Below are 18,374 nucleotides of genomic sequence, written 5' to 3'. Positions count from 1 at the left end.
ATTGTAATCATGCCAAACGCCTGGATGCCTCAGGGCCAGGCGGCGCTATACAAATAATAAACCAAACTAAACTAACTAAACTAACTTTCTCCAATTTATAGCAAAGGGAGTGTCTTCATCAGATTATTCCAGTCCATGTGTGACCTTAGGACATAATATGCCCTTCCTTTACTCTTCTGGAGTAATGGGAAATGAGTTGCACCTGATTAAACTGGGGCTTCTCCATCTCTCCCCTACTACTTGCTACAGCCACGTGAGTACCCCAGCATGTCCTATAATTCCATGGGATATTACCTATCACTGCTCCTGGAGTGGGATGCAGAGTGATTATACACTGCTTTCCTTGTTCGACATCCCAATCATCTTCTTTTTCATCGTCTACTTCAGCTGCCACTTCCCCGGTCCCTTCTACTGGCATGGAAGCATACTCAACACTACCAGAGGGTACCATCTCCCATCTCAACCCATGTACCTGTGGCAGTATTCTCATCCTCCATGTCCACTTCAACCCTTCTGATAACTGATTTATCAAGCCTCACAAGAACCTGGCCATGCCTCCACCTTCCTACTTCTACATCTGTAATTTTCCTTTCCTCCTTTCCCGCTCTTCTTCTCTTTGTTGCCTTAACACTACTATCTCTTCCTCCGCTAGCCTCAATGCTTCTTTCATTTTTTCCTGTTCTTACCGCTCTACCACTTCACACAGCCTGTCTTCTATTCTAGCAGAAAAAGCATGACCTCCATGTTCTCCCCCGTGCTTGATCCTCTATCCACGCTTCCATCTGCTGGTGCCACCCTCTCTTGTTCCTCCATCCTTAATTTATCTGCTAGTCTTGCATTCGGGGAGCTGCTCCCTTCCTGCTTCCCATTTATAAACTCTCTTCAACCCTAACCATTGAAAGAGTTGCCTTTCCACTTCCTTCAAAATCCCCATTTCTAAAAATGACAGCTGATGGAGGCGCTACCTGTGTCCATCTCGCAGCCACTGGAGTAGCTGCTGCGGAAAATGGAGGTACGAATTCAGGGTCTGTAGACCCCTCTGTGGATGATAAAGGATGGCACCAATATGGGGGTGGTACATAAGGAACTCCTGCACCCTCCTTTTTCAACCCTTCTTTCACGATTGTAACACTATGACCCTTCCCACCTTTTTCATTCATCCGCCATAGTTCTGATACATTTAGCTGCTTCTCTAGTTTCGAGCCCTTAGGCTTCTTAGTTAAGAAGGTATTCCATTATCCAATATCCCAGTATCATACGTTCCCTTCACATGCCAAGAATTGATAATTTTACCCTTACTTTCCAGTAACCATTCCCTATGATACTTCAGAATGCTCTCCTTATAGCCAGGCAATACTTGGCACAAATGATTTAACTGAGTCTCCATACTCCAATCGAAGTTATCAAAATAGTTTCACAAAAACTGATAATGAGCCAAACCCGTGGCACAAATAATGTTCACCCCAAGAGCTCCCTTTTTACCCTTACCCACTTCCTAATCTTTCGCCACACCCGCTCACACTACCCGTTTATAAAATCACCTCACTCTGCTGTTTAATTCAATTCAATTTCTCACTCCTCCACAAAACACAGCATCTTTTAAAATAAAAACAGTGCGCCGGCCAATATCTCTGAGATATCCCCATCACTCCAGCATACTAGGGGCACAATACTTTCCACTGCGGCACAGCTTCTCTTATTTCTCTCTCTCTTTTCACTAGTATGGCCTTCTCTACTGCAAGACCATTTTTTCCTGACTACAGGGATTATCCCCTTCACTACTTCAACTAACAAAGAAGATTGAAGCGAGAGCTCCGCCCGCATAGTCGATACACCGTAAAAACAGCGAAGGGTATACTTTGGAAAGGCAAGATGTCCCCCCATACCTTTAGGTGAGGTCTCCAGCCAAACAGACAAGCAAACTAAATGGTCTCAAGACAAGCCCCACGGTGGGGGTGCCGGGTAGGATACCACCTAACTCCTATAAAATAACAAACAAAATATATACAAGGAACTTACAACACAGAACAGTTCAATCACTCCATCAAAAATATCCACATTTCCATTCCCTGCCACCTCAACTAATTTTGAACCCCCATATTCCAATGTCACCCTTACAAAAAAACACTTAATTTAAAAGAAACAACCCTCTTTCCCACCTTGCTTTGCCTACAAAAGTACACTCACGTGACCCAAAATGCTAAAATGTGGTGCTCTCTCAAATCGCCCTGCATAGCTGGATGATGGCACCATGGCTCTGGGGAGCAGATGGACCTTTAATCAATATGGGCTCTGCCGACCTCTCTTCTTTACTGTGCATGGAAGAATGGTTCCTGCACTGAGGTACCGCAGCCGAGTGTTGCAGACAGAAGACCTCCACATCACATAAAGCCTGGGGTCCCTTCATGGTCAACAATTTATTTAGGTGCATACCGCAAATTATCTCAGCCCAAATCGGGTCCACCACTTGAGGAACGTTTTGTACAAGGTTTATTGTACAAATTATTCGGGGAGCAGTTAGATGGTACTATCGGACCAAACTAACCCAAGTCTCAATGAACTACTTCAATTGATAGATTTTTATACACTTTGGCAACAGTTAAAACACTTCCAGATATTTTATTACCACCCACCCCCAAACATGATTGGACAAGATATATACAAAGAAGTTCCAACTTTTCCAAATGCATTCTTTCTCATTAGTCATCGACAATCTTTGTTGCCACCTTTGGTTCATATTCGAAGTCCACCTTTTTTGGTGATTGGTCTGTGTTAGGTCGTGACATCATGGTACAATGAAACATTCCCATGTAACATAATTCATTACTTAGTAACAACTAGCCTAGAGCCTTTTAACCTTAATGGTAATTGCACATGGTCAGCTCAGATATTTTAGTAATACAGGGAATGCTGAACAAATAGGTTTTCTCTGAACTACTACTATTGTGATCTCATCTGCCCCAGACTCCTGGCTCTTCTTAAGTCATTCTAATTAATGCGACCACAACATACAGCCTCTAGTTTCACCGTGTTAAAACAATTGAACAGCAGACACCCTGGCCTCGAGCGCCATCTTTATTGCCGGCCCAAAGAAATTCTCAATGCCCTCTATGCAACTTCAGTGCAATCAATGAACAAGATTACATCTGTTCCTTGTGGAACTGTTAAGCCCTAAACCTATGTCCTGCTCGATGGCTGACCATCTACTGTATGACTCATTCTTCCTCGGTCAAGCCCCCAAGCCCACAAAACCAGAATCTCCCAGCTACTGAAAATACATTGGGCCTCATTACGACCCTGGCGCTAATGGGTTAACGGCACCGTAAAAGGCTGCGGCGCCGTTAACCCATTAGCGCCTGATTACGAGGTCCCTTTGCGGGACCCGACCTTAACGGCTGGTCTACACCAGCCGTTAAAGTAGGGACCCGCAAAGGGACCTTGGTGCTAAGTAAGGTACCGCAATTTGCGGTACCGTACTTAGCGCGTTCCCCATTCCCATTGAGCCCTATGGGGCAAAAATGGGAATGGGGAAGGGCCATGGAGGAAGGGGGAATTACCGCCCCGCCAACCTTGTAATGGGGTGGTAATTCCCCCTTTCTCTTTGGCGGAGTCGGTAAGTTACCGGCATGGACCATGGTGCTATTAGCACCATGGTTTTCCGCCTGGGTCGTGATGAGGCCCATTGTGCAACTGCTAACTGAATAAACTCACAAAACCCCACTACATGCAGATTTACACAAAATGTTCCTCCGTGTGTATGTTTTATGAATATTATGCCTTCTTTTCACTCGGGGTGACTATAGCAAAACCAAAGGTGTGATGGTGCTGTAGTCACCCCAAGTGAGACAGGTATGCCCAAATGTGGGTCATGTTCCTTCTGGGCCTAGAGACCCAAGATACTCCTCACTGATGAGGACCAATGAGGCTGAAAGATGTCTAGGGATGTTTGTGGTCTTGTGTAAAAGAGACGTTACCAAGCAGTTCAGGCTATGCTGCCTCTTTTGGGGTAGAATCAAGCCTGATTTGCATGTGGTCTTTACTGTGTTTCTAATGGCTTGGCAGGTGAAGAATGAAGGTCTGGAGGGTTTCCAAGAGCAATGTCAGAGGTTAAGACTAATTCTAAACCTTCCAGCCATCACCTATTTGTTTTGCTGATCATCCATCTGTGACACAGTGTCAGTGGCAGCTGCTGTCTAATGTCTGCTCTGTAAAATGCCCATTCAAAGAAGTCACCAAGTGGGTTAGACATCGAAGTGTGTCCCTACCTTGCACTCAACCTGACCAACACAATAAGGGTACTTGCCATAGTTGGTGGCAAACATGCTTTATACCATTTTTGTTGATCCAATGGAATGTGAATTTTAAGGAAGCATTGAGTTGCCTTTTAGAGCCACGTTTTAAGGCAAGAATGTCTAATTTGTATCTATGTGTTGGGGAAGGATGACTTGCATCAAAAATCACAAGAAGGAGACACTGTGCACATTTGAAAGGATGTTTTGCTGACATGCTTACAGTATCAGTTGGAGAAAGAACACAGCCAGATGAAGAATGTCAACCAGTCTAAATGGTCACAACTACATCAGGAATGGCCACTCAGGATTGATGACATCAACTGTCAGTTTATCACTGACACCTCTTGAATGCTTTCTGCACAGTGAAAGCACAGGCTACAGGTGCATCCTGCTCAGTGTCTCAGGCAACTTGGATACAGATATTTTGTGAGGATAGCTCAGAGGCAACATGCTCGCCTTGGAAGGAAGATGATATGGAGCACCCCAGGTTCGATCACCGGGTCCACACTTAGAAACCTATGGGTATTAAGGGCATTATAAATAGCCTATCATATCATATCATGTTTCAGCAACAGGAACAGACAGTGACATATCAGCCACCCAGGTGTTTGAGGCCTATTAACTGACATGCTGACCCCTGGGATGGGACAATTACACAGTAATATATTGGTGCATCAGTCAGGCCAGTGGCACTTGTGCAGTAGTTTGAGAGTGATACAGTTGTGTCTGGGATTATTTTCTCTAACCACAAGAAAAACCTCAAGGTGCTGCATGATGAATTAAATGGTATTTATAAAAAGGAACAGTCTGTTCAGTGTAGACGAATATGAAATCAATTCTACCAAAAGCCAACACATCCACTTAGATGATGATGATGATGACAAGTTACCTTGATTTTGTGCAAAACCCGATGGTGGAACAGTGGTTTCTTCTGTTGTGTGTGTGTGTGGTTGGGAAAAAGATCAACATGTAGTGATTCATACGCCCTTACCAGTTGCTGCCTTCAACATGCCATTGCCTCTGGGGTTTTTGAATCCTAGTATTGTCTCACAATCACAAGCACCACTTCTTTGATTCTCCAACGTCGTGGAGTCAACCACTAAAGACCTTGCATTCTCTCACAGAATTCAGCCACCCACTGAAGCTCTCAGGTTGTCACACAGGGCACAACCACCCAATACATTCCTTGGGATAGCTCACAGGTCACAGCCACCCACTACAGATACTGAGTTCTTTCTCAGGACACAGTCATCCCTCAATGTTCTCAGGTTAACTTACAGGCACCAGATGCACACTGAAGTTCTCCATCTCTCCCACAAAACACTGCCACTCTCTCTTATGGGGAGTCTCTCTGAGAAACCAGTTCTCCCCATGACTGCCTCCTTCCTTTCCATCGAGACAGAAATGTAGGAAAGGAGGATGATGGAGTTCCATGTTCCTGCACATGTTAGATGCTAACAATGTTTGGTCCAGCTCACCCAGTTAACAGACTGCTGGTAAAAAATTGTATTTATCTCTGCATGCTTCATTATGAAATCCTAACACACCATTGAAAGGCAGGCACTGCCAGTGGAGCGCTGCCCCAACCACTTGTTGGAGGGGATTCTGTAACGGGGTCCCGTTGCTGGTTACGATGCTGGTGCCACCAGCAATTATTTGGCTGGCTGGATGGGTGTGGCCATTTTAGCACAGAATGCCTCATTCTGCTGCAATGCTGGAAGCGATTCCCGGAGAGTAATAGGACCCTCTCTCTCCCTCAATTATTCCATTGATGAAGGATGTAGGGTAGTGGTCTCAACAGTGTCATAGGACTAGTAGGCCGGGTAATTGCCTTGCACCACCAGCAAACATGGTTCCTGATGACAGTTGCCCTCATGGCTCAGCAATTGAAATGTCATTTCAACCCCCACTCATCCTGCAGCACCCCACCATGCAGAAGACCTAATTCTCCTTCTCCCTGATAGATTCCATTTGAAGCAGGACCAGAGGTCCTCCATCCACTGCTTCTGTCTGAAAGCCACAAAAGAACTGAAACTGCCTCTCAAGCCTCATTGTGGTGTCTACTCTTTTTTACAGAGGGATCCACAATTCCTCAGGCTCTCACACCAAGTCAGATGATCAGTAATGCTGTGCGACCAGGGTAGGCACCCCTGCATTATCATTATAATGTTACTCCTCCCCACCTATCATTGTCAAGTGGTCAAGTGGCACAGCGAGTAGAGCGCTAGCTTTGACATCCGTGCAGAGCCTGCTAACGCAGGTTCGAATCCCAGCGGGGCCAAACTCAGCCTTTCATCCTTCCGAGGTCGATATATGAGCACCACACACCGTGGGTAATAATAAGCAGCGCTCAGATACCTGAGGGTTTGTAGCGCTATATAAATGCCAAATTATTATTATATATGTAAATATTAGTCTCAGGCTACTAATGGTATTTTTTTTTAAATATCCTTCAGTGAGTGCACATTTAGAGGAATGACCAAAAGTAATTGTTCTGATTGAGACCACTGTAACAACTGTCCATTAACGTTATCCATTTTGATTCTAGCTGTCTCAGTTTCTTGATTCTTGATTCTATTTACACCTCTCAGGGCTTTCTTTGTAATGGCGAGACCTGCAAATGTTAGATCCTCGGTTGTTTGACCCCTGTGTTCTGAATTGTGATGGGTAGACAATTGATATCTTAAATCTTGATTTTTGTATTGCTCTTATGTGTTCCATTATCCTTTTTTTTAATGTCTTAATGGTGCCCCCAATATAATATTTATTGCAATGACATTTATGGGGTAATTCATGGATTATTTGCGCTGAACAAAACGGGATTTGTGCACCATTCTGCCCACAAATCCCCATTTGTTAAACAGGGATTTGCGGGAAGAATGGCGCACAAATCTCGTTTTTTTCAGCGCAAATAATCCATGAATTACCCCTTAATTCTGTTGACTACACCTTGTGGTGATTGAAAATTCTTAAGAAAAGGAGGGGCCCCGTCTGGTTTATTTTCAAAAATTCTTTCAGGCCCAGTGCTGAGATATGGCCCACGATCTTGTTAATGTACATGCAAATGGTTGACAACAGAAACCAGTTAAAAAAAAATGCGTGTTATGTATGTTTAAATTCAATGAAAAAACTTTGTTAAAGGGGCATTATGCTTAAGTTGCACTAATAAAAAAGTATGCAATTTCCTTTAACAATGTTTTTTCATTGAATTTCATAGGTTTTTATTAGTGCAACTTAACCATAATGTTCCTTTAACAACATTTTTTCAGTGATTTGTATAGGTTTTTATTGGTGCAACTTAACCATAATGTTCCTTTAACAACATTTTTTCAGTGATTCAGTGATTTGTATAGGTTTTTATTGGTGCAACCTAACCATATCATCGCTTTAACAACGTTTTTTTCAGAGAATTGCATGAGTTTTTAATCAGTGCATGCTATTTTCCTACAACTTACTAATAGCCTACTTACCCCAATATAGCAACGTTTTTGTACAATTTACAATGTTTCATCTTAAAACTTGTCCATTCCTCACCTTCTTGTATAATTTTGAACACTTCTATACTTTTTCCACTGTCTTTACTTCTGTCAACATCCACGAACGACCGACGTCATTGTGGACCTTCCAGACAGTGCCATGTGGCCATGCGCTTGCGTGCGGCATGATGACGTACCATGAACACCTATGCACTTCGCATTCCGACCCTTGCTTTGATGACAGTTCAGAACTGCATGTTCTACTGATCTAGGAACTTTAAAGCTCAAAGTGTACCCTTTCACAGCTCCTACACTTATTCTTACTCATTATCCATTGACAATCTATTACAAAGCACATACTTGGAAGAATACTAGCAAAACTGCTTTTTATCTTAAAAATTGCATCAGCTATTGCCATCCCTCCTCCCCAAGAGCCACCACCACAACAAGCTGGATGACCCACACAACAAAAAAGGGCAGTATTTCCAAAGACAATGAAGAGATCCAAGAAGATGAGATAGAGGAAGTGCCTACCTCTAACACCATGAGAGAATCATGGGTGTGGCGTTTCTTTACCACTGTTGGGAATGTACCAAAGGCCAATGCTACAGAAGTGAAATGCACTCAGTGCAACTTTGTACTCAGTCGTGGACTACCTGGACATTACTCTTACGGGACCACCACCATGCACTGCCACACAGAACCCAGCTACCACAAAGTTCTCCGAAAAATTGTTTCTTTTAAAAAGTAATAGGCTGTCCTCCTCCACATCATCTTCCTCAACCAATACTTGTTGATCCATATCTTTGGAAGACAACACTTCTCTATATATTGTAACAAACCACTCTGCAGGGGGAAGAAATTTGGACATGCGTTTGAAGCTGTAATCAAGGAGCATGAGAAACACTGCCACCTTAGAAACACATTAGAGGTAACACACAAGCAAAATCTTCCCCTGTCCTCCTGCCCCTCCATATTAGTGCTTGGTGCCTCTTCCCTCATTTCCCTCCTCACTTTAAGTTCTAACCTCTGCTGCAAACATGTTTTTTTTTAAAACAACAAAAGAAAGGTTCCTTTAGGAACCACCTTTCACAGTTAAAAAATAGAAAAAAAAAATCTTATAGACTCCATCTACTTTACATATCTCAGTAAAGTAAATAGACTCAATACGTTTTTCCAACATTTCCATTAGCATTTTGTGTTATGCTAATGGTAATAATGTGACGATCATCCCTCGTTCCAGGGAACCGAACGGGGGATAACAGCCCAGCAGCCCAAGTTATCGGCCCAAGCGAAGTGTGTCTGTGTGTGCCCTGCTGCATGCGGGCTTCAGGGCATTATAAATAAATAAATAAATAAATACATAGCGATGGCTCTGGACCATTATCCCCCATTGTAAAAGCTGCTATGGGAATGCAGGCCATTAGCACCCCTGGTTCCCTTTTCAGGAACCTGGGGTGATAAAAATAGATTTTTCTTCCTAAAGCAGGATGCCTGCGACATCCGGCTGTAGGAAGGAAAATCCTTTTCAAGATGGCCAGCATGGAAAGAGAAGGAGGGGCTTCGTACAAAGTCCTTCTTCCCTTTCCATGGCAGCCTACAGAAGGCGAAGTCAGATCCCTATGACAATATACCACGAACAAATGTTTTTTTCCCTTTCAAACCTATTCTACTTTCGAATAACTTTACCACATAGCCAGTCCCAGGTGGATATGGCCACTTTAACACAATTTTTCAGCCCTTGTGGTCATGGCCAGTAGCCAGATTGTCTGGGTCATGACATTATACCATGAACGGGACAATCTGGCCACTGCCCATGGCCACAGGCTATACCTCAGTAACCAAAGGTATATCACAATCTTTGTACCTACATTATAGCACTTGTCAAAAAATAAAACACGGGCACTTTTTCAAAAGCATGCTTTAAGGTCCTTTCCAATGCTCCTTAGACGAATTTGCTTGAAATCCACCCTTTTTTTATTTTTTCAAAAGTGTCAAAATGGCAAAAAGATTAAAAGCCATCTAAAAAATTTCATACCCTCCCTCTAATTTAGCCCCTCTTGAGAAAATCCCAGCAAACTTTACAAAAACATGTATATCTAGATTTTAAATTGTTTTTCAAACTTTTTGCAGATTCGTCAAATGACACCACATTTAGAAAGCCTTTACAATATTGTGGGATACCCCATTAAATTTGTTCCCTCTTGACAAAACAGCTCCACACTTTCCAAAATCATTCAGAATCAAGTCTAAAATATAATTCCCAATTTTCATGCAGTTTCATTGAGTGACGCCAAATTTATAAGCCATTCAAGAACTGCTTTTCACCATCCCTGTAACTCCGAAATAGGCATAGATCTCCATGAACATCTGAAGTGTTCGCGAACATCACAGGACTGTCCCCGAACATCCAGGCTGCTCGGAGACTTCAGGGATGAAAGACACCTGTTTTTTGGCTTTTTAAGTCATAGTCCACCCCATCCTCATCAACCTTCAACTCCCCAGAGATTGTTTGATAATTTAGACAAGTGCAATGTTGTGTTTTTATATGTTTCTACCGCTGTCTCCGTGGACAAATCCAACATGGTGGGCATTTCCAAAAATCTGACACACTTCATGCTTTTCACCATCCAATCAGCGGGCGTGTCCGATGTCCGCAGACATCACGGCACCTTTAGGCCAATCGGATGCCAGTCCGCGGACGGACGACAGAAATTGGTTCAAACCCAGACATCACTAATTATTGTGGACCTACTTTTTCTGTCATTTAAAAAAAAAATACTGGATGGATTTACACCAAATGTACACTTTTGGGAACAAGCTGCCGCTCCTGCCGCTCCTGCCACAAATTTGGTAAAAATCTGTCCAGTGGTTTGGGCTGTAGGGGTGAGCAAACATTTTTTCCATAATGTCTATGGAAAAAAAAATGTGGGACCCCCCCTATGACTTTGTCCCCTCTTATCAAAACCTCACCAAACTTGCCAGAGAAATTCAGACTGGGCGAAATAATTTTTTTGCAAAGTTTGGTAAGGATTCCTCCAGGGGGACAAAAGTTATAAGGTGTTCTTATGAGTTGAGCAATTTAACCATTACTACACGGCCACTACCACAGGCCATGTAATTCCTTTTAGGTATTATGTTAAAATGACAGAAGAGTTTTAAAATTGATCCTCTATTCTGAACAATGAGTAGTTGAAAATCGGTTTAGGAAACACATCTAGAAATAGTTACACTTTAGAATTAAGATCTAGGTTGGTGAGCAACGCTATTTGTAATAAAAACATCTAGTTCTTTTAATATGCAGGTTGCTGAGCAACACTGCCTGTTATATTTATTATTGTGAAGCTGTCCAGGAAATTATTGGTTTGTACAAACAAGAGGGATATCTGTCCTTAGGAAGACGCATGAGCTATGTTGAGGGGTTAAAACACGCATGTAGCCAAATGATCTGCTGGTCAAGCGAGAAACAAAATAAATTGTATGTGTTTTTAACTATATTTTGAACAGTTTAATGAATGGATTCTTGTGTATTTTAAGAGCACTTACAAGTTTGTGGTGTTAGGCACTGCACTCACACAGGTATTATTCAAATTAAAACATTGTGGATTTGACGACACGTGAGACAAGATTGAAATGTACAACCTGCTACTCCATCAACAGATCTGTTCTTGATTACTATGATGAGCACCACCATTTGACACAATCGCTGTAGCAGTGGTGCTGGTTTTTGCACAGACAGGAAGGGGAGAACTGGGTCCAATCACATAGGTGCTTTATTGATTGGACTGTCAGATTCCTCAATGCGCAAAAAACATAACCATCACCAGTGGCAGCAGGCTACACTTTTGAATGGGGCTATTCCATTGGCTTGATGGGTAATTGAGTTTAGGCTTAGCAATAGGCATATGACAGTGTTGGCTTATTTCTGGATGGCACACTTTTGTTATTTTTCAAATGTTTCTTGAAGAGTCTCATAATTCTCGGATTCCAACAATGAGTTTCTGTGAGGCACATATTTGTGCCCCTCTGCCACAGTGTGTTTATTATGTTCCCCATCTCACATTTGGAATGTCAGCCCCACAACTCTGTCAGGAATCATGTTTCAGTCCTTATACTATCTGAATCGAGAAGAAAGACTGACCCACCATCACTCATGATTTTGTCACTGGTGCCTATCCATCCTGAATATTTTGGTGGGACTTCCTTTCCACAACCATTTGTGGTGCAAAATAGTTCATGAGGATAAAACAAAAATGTCTAGGCAATATTAAAGAAGAGCCAGGCGGCATCATAGCACAGCAAGAAGAGAAGGAACACATACTTAGATTTTAGAAGGATCTCTTTTAACATATGAGGGAACTAGAGCTAAGAACCTCAATCTTACATAAGCATCTGGTGAGGCTTCAGAACAAGAACATAGATACAAATATCCAGGCATATAGCATATCTGGGGGCATAGAAGGGGAAGATGTGGTTGGATTCCTTGCCAAAAAGCTCCCACAGATCTTCATAGTACAGCTGGCACACACCCTGGATATTTAAATGGCAAATCACCTTGGGTATAAGCCCACCAATCCGACCAATGTGGCTAAAGCAAATCTCCATCAATCATCTGAATTAGACTGTAATACATGCAATTTATGGTCATCGTATGTGATGCCAAGACATTAGGGAAGATAATATGGTCTGTAAGGATATTTGGCATGTTACAGCACAGAGTACAGCACTACTGCACAAGTAGCATTACAGCACTACTGCACAAGTAGCATTACAGCACTACTGCACAAGTAGCATTTTTTTTTGCAGCACCACCACAAGGGTGCGGTGCATTGCTATATGGGTTAGCAGATTAACAAGGAAAGACAGGCTATTCAGTCAAAAAACGATTTTAACATATAAGATGCAAAGCTATTTTTACAGTTAAAAGCACACGTGTTCATTTAAAAATACACACTATTTTTCACCTGAAATGCCTATATTGCTAGAGACACATTTGAAAATTAACAGCTAACATATTAACCATTAACCTGACTAATAAAACCTTATTTTATTATAACTCACTAATAAAATGTGTTCTCTACTGCAGAATTAGGCATATTTTGAAAACCAGTTAAATGAGTGTGCAGATTTTTCCTCTCTTCTCTGCCTGATTATCCGTGTTGTTGTGCACAGTAACTGCAGGAGGAAGGAAGTCAGATTTGCAACAATTGCAAATGTATAAGCGAAGCTATTGTTTAAAAGTAGGAGGATGAGAGATGATGGATTTCATTGGAACACGTCATAAAGAGGGCTGAGAGGAAAGTTTTAGTGGGCAGTAGCAGGGAAAAAGACAGGAGACATCTTTCTGCACTACTGGGGAGAAGACCTGGCTGTGGGGGTGTCCTGCTGCAGTCGAGACTGGGGAAAGCTGAAAGAATTACATTTCCACTGGCAGAGGCTGTCCTATCTGAAAAAGCTGAGAATTCCAGGCAATGACCCCGGCTTGAGAAGGCAAGCGTCCCTTTTCGTTGGAGTTAAGCCAAGAGAGCCACATTCACAGAGAGAATCCTCTAAACAGATAAGGTAATTACCTAACTGGGGGAGCTGTGTGTGTGCACGAAAGTATGCAGTCAGTGTAGAAAAATGAAAGTCCCGTGCGTGTCTTAATCAAGTGCTAATGTTGCAATTTAAGTTCTGTTCTCCGCCACTATAATTGCAGTGTGTCATTGAAAATGCTTTGATTGTTCCCTTTTATTGCTGTAAAGAATGAGATTATGTCTAAATGCAAATTTTATAATACAGAAAATATTTGAAAACAGACGGGTGGTTTATTTTCTATTTACCATTACAATGCCAATGATGTGGGGAGATTTTTAAACAGTGCAATGGTCATTTTAAGACAGATGTGTGTATGTCAGAATCAGTATGAATAATTGTGAGTGACTGTAGTATAACTTGTTGGAGGTACATGAGCCAACGGGAAGAGAGACTCTCTGAACATAGCTCCCTACCGTATATAAGGTAGTGGAAATTACCACAAGACTACCACATATAGCTCTCTGTCGTAAATAAGTCAGTGAGTTTGCCCGTGGTGGCGCACCAACACTATCCCTGGAAATTGTGGTTTCCCTAGAATGCAGGTCTGAGGTCTCTCTAGTGATCACACGAAAAATCTAAGCGAAGATAAGGGATTCTGGACATTGGGGCCACAAATAAAACAAGGGAATTATGCTCACCAAAATACCACCAACCACGTATACCAAATATGCAGGTCTGGGTGCTGAAATAATGCATGTCCATTGTATTATTGTTGCACATGGCCAAATCTGAATACAAAGAGTGATTATTGCTAAGTTATTTCTCAGCGGTAATAAAATACCGTCAGGCCCCAAATCTCCACAAAATACCCTACATATTTATGGTGCGTTGCAGGCCGGGAAAGTGATCATAGAGTACCTACTGGGCGCGGCAAGCGTGTCTCACACTGCCATTGGCACATTAAAGGGAACCCATTTTATAATAGCAGTGTGCCACTAAAAACGAATTTCAGAATGTCACAAAGGGAAACCACATTCTCAGATCTAGTGCAATATTTAGAGGCAAAGTTATTTGCACATGGGAATTGGTCTTCGAACAGTACCTTAGAATGGAGTAACCGCATTCAGGGTGAGGTGCAGAAAGAAAAACTAGACAATATTTTTGCAGAAGGCAGCATAATTCAGGTCTGCCTTACAAGATTATTGAATGCAGCCGATAAAAGTGCAGAGAAAGACTGTTTAATACGGCTATGCGGCAAAATATGGTTTATTTTAAACAAGTCACTGCGAATGCAAGAGAATGATACTCAGCTAATTAACAGGTTAAAGACTGAATTAGATGGGGCAAGTAAAAATCAGGAAATGTTGAGAGCAGAATTGGATGTATGCCAAAAAGACATGCAATTAAAATGCAGAGACTTTGATACTCAGTTATCCAAAAGCAAGAAACAATTTGAAGATAGTGAGCAAGAATTGACACACTTAAAAGCCTTAGTGGATCACATTAGGCAGGATAAAGATGAGGTTGTTTCAGAAATGCAGATTTTACAAAAAGAACATTGCGAAAAAGAAGGTGATCTCCAGAGTGTAGAACAAGAAATGATTAAAATGATTCAAGAAAGAGACAAGAGAAATAAAGAGTTCAATGAATGCCAAATGCAAATGTGCGATATGCAGGAGGCAATTAATAAAATGAGTGATGAAAATAATTATTTGCATGATGAAGCCAACAGACTCCTTAAAAAGTGTAAGGACTTAGAACAGCAAATGTGCATTCCCAGGTCCCAGGAGAGGCGGCAGGGTACCACATTCAATGGAGTGGAGGTGAATTCTAGCTCTGCCCAAAGAGCTAGTGCCCCAGTGACAGGGCCGGTGACTGAACTTGGTTGCAGCGCCCTTGGGGGATTTGATACTCCCATTGGGGGCAGCCACCAATCTCATACACCTGAAAACAGGATTGAATCACAAAATAGTGCAATTCCATGCATTGCAACAAGTAGCCCCATAAAAATAATGAAATCCATTAAAGCCCTGATCAAACCATTTAAAAAGGGAGGTGAATGCTGCATTGAGGATCACTTAGAAGCGGTGCATGACATTTTTAAAGCGCTCCAGATACCTAAGGAACAGTACAGACAATACTTTCATTTAACTTTAGATGCCCCGACGGCCAGCATCATAAGGGGATTAAATGAACAGCAGAATATGACATGGCTGGAGTTTGAAAAAGAAATTAGGCGTCATTTTTCTCCTTTTCAGTCATTGCAGGAGGCAAAGAAAGTTGCGTACACTATTACTGCTGGACCTAATACATCACCTCGCCAATTTTTACAAGACTTAAAAAGAGCATTCTCTCGCTTTGATGTATCTTTTGACTCAAATTCCAATGAGTTTAAAACCGCATACTTCTATGGGCTACAGAAAGACATTATATCCCAATTGGTCCGTGAATTTGACCGTGACAAGTCCCTTGAATGGATTGTACATCAAAGCACCAAGCTATATGAGGTACTCTATTGTCAGGGTAGAGAAAGTGATAAAATGAAAGATACTAGGCCTAAATCTAAAGAACCCTCAGCCACAGTAATGGAAATCAGGTCAGCCAAAATGTCCCTTGAGTCTGCTCAAAGCCAAGGTAAAAATAATGTGACACCTGAACAAAGGGGTAATCAACAAAGATCGCCATTTACTGTACCAATGTTCCAATCACATGATCCTAGTAATAGAGAGAGCTACATCAGCCCTAGATATTTAGGAGATAGACCCCGGGTAAGATACCGGTCTGATATGGCAGGTATGAACAATAACCAGAGACAAAATCAAGATCAAAGAAATGATGGTCCCTACCAGTCATTGGGGACACAGAGCAGATTTGATCCCAGCACCATGATATATGGTAATCAGGATAGGCCCCGATATGTGGATCGATTTACTGATAATGGAAATCAATATAGGGGCCAGTACCCACAATCTGAGAGACAGGACATGAAGCAAAACGTGAACTACAGTCCACGCCAGTACAATGATTCCCCACCAGGGGACTATAATCAAAGGATGGGTGCAACCCGCTCCCCTCCACAAATGAATCAAGAGTTCAGAAACCATCCCAACCGGTATCAATCACCTGAGAGGTATCAGAATAGATCCAATCAGGGGGAAAACAACCAATATCGACCTAGGCCACAGAAAGAGGATCCTAGAGAGGTGGAAAGGTTCCAATGCCTTGAGGCCCAAGTGAAAATGTTAGCTGAGCAAATAGGAAAGCTCTATACAGCGCAAAAACAACCTTCCAAAGAGGGGGCTGATGGCCATAGCAATGACCGGGGGGCTTCCGAAAAGTGACTAAGTACTCATGATAACTGCAGTGCCAAAATGACAGATAGCTCTGATATAATTTTGCATAACGACTCTGAGATGTCTAATGGATTAAAAATGAAAGTACCAGTAAATGAAATTGTGACAGAAAGTGCAAATACTTCTAAAAAAGAGGTACGGTTTAACTTAGAGCTAAATAAAACAGTAAAGATTTGCACAAATGAAAAAGAAACATTAGGAATTCCAAAAGAACAAAGGGACAGATTTAAGAAAAATGACTCATGCATGGGGAATACCAGTGAACAGGGAGTAAGTGGGGATGCCATAGCTCCTTCCCTGGGCAAGCAAAACAATGACCAAACACAGACAGAAAAAGGAAATACTCACAAGGAGGGTACAAGTCAATCACCTGAAAAATTCTTTGAGCCACATATTTTTGAAGAGGCTGAAAGGGCTGGTATTACACTAAATGATCACAAATGCACAGAATTAAAAAATGACAAATTGCTGAATGATATTGTGACACATGTTCAGTTGGAAGGTTGTAATGTGGTCTCTGATGTTACCCAGATGGATGGGCGAACGGTGGCCACACTCCAAAAAACCTCTGAACATGGAGAAATGAATAAAATATCTCGCACAGAAATGGGTAAAAAGGAGGGAAAAATGTCTTTTCATTTACCAATGTGCTTAGCCAAAAGTGAAAAAGGCCTGAGAAAGGTGAGCCCTGAAATCAGTAAGAATTCACATTTCTTATGTGTATTAGAGGAAGTTGAGGACAGATATTATGCACCCATCACTGTAGAAGAAAAATGCCACACCTCTGCTATGATTGACACTGGCGCACAGGCCACAATTATGTCCAAGGAGCTGGTAAAGAGTATCAATGAAGGGAGGCCTCCACAGAGTCAGATCACAGTGAAGGCAAATCAAGGCCCAGTGCATAACTTTAATGGGGAGGAGGTGCCCATCATAGGTGTAACTGAGGTTGACATAAAAATAGGAAAGCACAGAATGAAACAAGAGGTATTGATCACATCTATTTGTGAAATTCCATTTCTGATGGGGACAGATTGCCTGAAAAGATTGTCTCCTCTCATAGATGGGGTGAATGGAGTGCTGTGGTCCTTAACCAAAAAACCATTGAGGCCTAAGAAACTAAAATCACAAAACAGCAATATAAAAGAATGTCACACCGTTGCCAAAACAAATGATGCTGTGGAGGTATATCTCCAGAATAGCTGCATACCTAGTGTCACTGTTATATTAAGGTGTCAAGACAAAGATCAGAGCGACAATGAAAAACTACCTGTACAAATATACTTGGACCCAAGGAAAGATTGGCAGACTGCCATAGACGAACACACATTACGTTTCTATTTAAAAGAGAATACATGCAAACAGAATATTGTTCATAAAACAGATTCAGAAAAACACATTACCACTCTGGCAGAGATACACATGGAAGATGAGCAACCATGGGTTCACGCTGGTATAAATGATTATCTTAAAACAATAAAAGCCACTTTAGCGCTTGAACATGAAAGGAGTTTCATTAATGAGAAATTGTTGCAAAAAATTATGGAGAGGGAAGAAATCCCGAAATTTAGGATTAAAAACCAATATGTTTCTGGGTTGGACAGTCCAGACTTTGAAAACCGAATTACAGGCAGATGCATGCTTAAAATTAGCATTGGGCAGAAAGCAATTTACCATAATGTATGGATAGTGAGTGGAGCACAAAATGAATTTTACATGGGCAATGACATCATGCA

This window comes from Ambystoma mexicanum, chromosome 5p (genome assembly GCF_040938575.1).
Source record: "Ambystoma mexicanum isolate Mex_15411 chromosome 5p, UKY_AmexF1_1, whole genome shotgun sequence".
NCBI lineage: Eukaryota > Metazoa > Chordata > Amphibia > Caudata > Ambystomatidae > Ambystoma > Ambystoma mexicanum.
The sequence above is the reverse complement of the archived record's forward strand: the minus strand, read 5'-3'. Positions refer to the sequence as shown.